Raw genomic sequence first — 3,511 nt, forward strand, 5'->3', positions numbered from 1 at the left:
CAGAGTAGAACCGATGGAAACACATACCACATTCTGAAGAAAATTCATTATCATGTCAGTATCTCTATGATAATTAACATGATTGTGTCTATTATGTTAATTTCTAAACAATGTGACTTCAATAAAATTTCCACTTTTTTTAACTAAGTAAGCAGATTTTGAAGTTCACATAGCAAATGAAGCAAACAAGAATGGTCAGGAAAAGGAAAAAGAAAACAGAGCAAAGGGGGGGAAAGGGAAGAAGGAACAGCCATCCCACATATCAAAGCAAGTCATAAAGTCTCAACAAGGGTAACAGCACTATACCAGCTCACGGACAGACAGACCAGTCAGTGGAATAAACTAGAAAGAGACCCAGTTCTGGTCAGTAAATTACAAAGGTAGTATGTCTAATCATTGGGGAATGGGTCAATAAATGCTATCAAAACAACTGAAAAAGAGTCAAGCACACCATACCATACTTCCTATTATGTCTCAGCATTAACTCCAGATGAATCAAAGATGAAATTAAAATGAAACCATAATAGTACTGGAAGGAAACACGGCAAGTTCCTGTAGAACCCTGGAGTATGGAGAGCCTTTCTTTTGTATCCGGAATCCATTAAAAAAAAAAAAAAAGTTTACAGTATCCTACCACCTAATTTTTGTAAATCTTATACATACACACAAGGTAAGAAAAATCAAAAGACAACAAGTTGGGCATAAATATTTGCAAGTCCTATCACAGAGAGCTAACCCTTCCTCGACAGGAAAAGAGCTCCCGGAAATGATTAAGGAAAAAGAGCCAACAAGACGATCTTTATTTAGATGCAAGAGGAGACACAGAGGGAGCTCAGAGAAAAGGAAAGGCAAAGTGGCTCCTTAGACGAATGGAATGATGTTCAGTCTCACTTTAAAGAAGAATGCAGATGAAAACCACCATCAGGGGCGCCGGTCTGGCTCGGTCGGTTAGACGACCAACTCTTGGTTTCGGATGAGGTCGTGATCTCAGAGTCCTGCGATGGAACCCTCAGTACAGGGTCTGCTTGAAAGATTCTTTCCCTCTGCCCCTCCCCTCACTCATGAGCACTCTTTCATATAAATGCATAAATAAATAAACCTTAAAAAAGAAAACTGCTGTGAAATGTCCATGCAGTGAGGCTGTGGGGAACAAGCATCCCTCCTCGATGACCAGGAGCTGTGTATATGGTACAACCCCTTTCAGAGTACCTGGAAAGCCTTATAAATATCACAAACACACTTGCTTTTGACCCAACCATCCTACTTACGGGAATTTATCCTACAGACATACCTGCACATGCAGGAAATGTCCTTGGGGGTGGGGAGGGTGGGGTGTTGTTTGTGGTAGCCAAAGATTGGAAGCAACCCAAGGGTCCATCAATAGGAAACTAGTTAAATAAATTTATAGCGTATCCGTAAATAGGACACTATAAAGCTGTAAATATGAATGAAGACACTATTTGGGCACTGACTGGAAAGATCGCCAAGATATACAATAAAGCGAAGAGAACAAAGTCCAAAGCCGTTTGCGTAGAACGCTGACTTTGTCAGGCTTGCCACGAGGGCATCCCACCATCCATATCCAATGTGCATTTCTCCTTCCTTAAGCGAGACTGGGGATCCTTCCAATCTTACATGAGCCATTTACATTTCCTTTTCTGTAAAGGGGGGAAGAAAAAGAAAAAACTACACACACACACAGAGAGAAGCACCATAAAAATGCCCAAGAAACTACCCTCAGTGTTCACTTGGGTTGGGTTGATGGGAGCAGGGGTAGAAGACAAGCTTTTCACAGTTTCGATTCTTGAACCAAGAAAATGAATTATCCACTCAAATTTAAACGCAAACTAAATGAAGTCTTTCCCTACCAATTCTTCAGGCTCCCGCTAAGCCTCTTTCTACATTGGACTTTGGAGGACGGGGCAAGGTCAAGGGTGAACGGGCAGCTGGGGATGCCCCACAAGACCCATCAGGATCGCCCCATGTGAACGGACTCCTGCGCGTTTGTAAAAGATGAAGTCAGCGGCGGGGCTATTTTTGCCACAAGAGGAACCCGCGCCTGCTTTGGAAAGAAATGGGCTACCGAGTCAGGGCATCTAGGCAGAGCAATTGTGACCACGGACGGCACATTTCGGCCGCCAGCCCGGGCAAGAGAAGGCTCCTGACCCCAGAATGTTTCTGCTCCAGCCTCCCGTGCTGCAGCTGGACCCCGACTGACCTGACTTCCCTGCGGGGTTTAGAGCTTTACCCGGATTACAGATGTGCAACTGCTCTTAGGTTTGGCTCAGTAACCTGCATTTCTCTTAGAGCATAGCCTGTCACCCCCCCCACCCCCACCTCTAAATATTTCCCAGCCTAAGGGACCCAGGACCACAGCTTTGTTTTACCTTCCTCTGCGGAAGGGCAAGACCTGGCCGTGTCTGTGCAGGACAAGCCAGCGCATCTGATGGATGCGGAGGGAAGAAAGCCAATGGGTGTCTCCAAAGCGGCTGGTCCCCGCGGGCCTGGGCACTGGCAGCTCCCCCTTTGCTGCCTCTGATTCTGTGAGCTCAGAGCACAGCACACTGGAAGTCAGCAGAGCAGCTGCCCCGGGAAAGAATGTGCTCGTTCCCCCGTTGGGACTTCAAGGGCAAGGGCTGAGGGGTGTGCGGGTGCTGGGAGAGGGGGAGATACCAGTTTCTCCAGTTCCCACCAGTCTGAACGAGGTCTGCGTGAACAAGCTGGTTTGGCTCAGGGAGGCCCCCGTCCCCAAGCTTTGGCAGCAGGCTGGAGAGAACGCATTTGTTCTGTCGCTAAGGGAGAAGACAGATGTACCCCCCCCCCCGGTGCCGTGAGGGCCGCGTGAGGGTCTTGGCCCAAAGGGGGCAGGAGACATGGCTACTGGCCACCCAGGAGGGGTCCTGGGAACAGAGGGCTTGAGGCTGGGCTGCCGTCTGCCTGGGCATCAAACAGAGCCACGGCCCTCTGGCCCCTCCACGGCCCTCCACCGCCCGCAGCAGCCCTCCATGTCCACAGTGTCCCCCGGTTTCTACGAGGCCACTTCGACTCCGTAATTAAAAACTGCAGAGGAAGGAGGACTTCCTCTGCAGGAAGGGGGCCTGGTTCACAAGCTCAGTGACAGAAAGGGGATGCCGGGTTCCCTGGGGCCTGTGACTCATCCGCCCTTCGGAGAGGATGGGGCACGGCGCTGTGTTTTCCCTGCTCTCCGCCAAAGTGCTAAGGAACCAGGGACCGTCCGTCAAAGCATGGGCCACTGCTGTCCGGCGTAGCCAGGCCACACACCAAGAGGCCCTGGGCAGGTCAGCCGAGGGCAGGACCTTCCTCCCGCCAGCCCAGGGACGTTCCACACAAGGAAGCACAGGACTGGGTGCTCCAAAGAACTTGTCAGAGTGTGGCCCACCGGCCGGGGAGGGCCTCACCCTCTGATCCCCATCTGAGCCATCTGGCTGGGACTGGGTGACTCCTGGGACCGGCGGTTCATCTCCTCCCCGAGGGCCGTGGTGTGTCTCAG

At 50.4% G+C, this 3,511-nt stretch overlaps 1 long non-coding RNA gene across 1 annotated transcript; it reads right to left on the bottom strand.

Moving 5' to 3' along the window:
* Positions 1-783: 783 nt before the first annotated feature.
* LOC309859703 lies at positions 784-2,813 on the bottom strand. The gene is made up of 2 exons (XR_014308835.1): positions 2,388-2,813; positions 784-1,658 (listed from the first exon to the last, which is right to left on the bottom strand). It is a non-coding gene; the product is annotated as an uncharacterized lncRNA (long non-coding RNA).
* Positions 2,814-3,511: the final 698 nt, after the last annotated feature.

The sequence above is a fragment of the Mustela nivalis genome (genome assembly GCF_964662115.1).
Source record: "Mustela nivalis genome assembly, chromosome: 2".
Taxonomy (NCBI): domain Eukaryota; kingdom Metazoa; phylum Chordata; class Mammalia; order Carnivora; family Mustelidae; genus Mustela; species Mustela nivalis.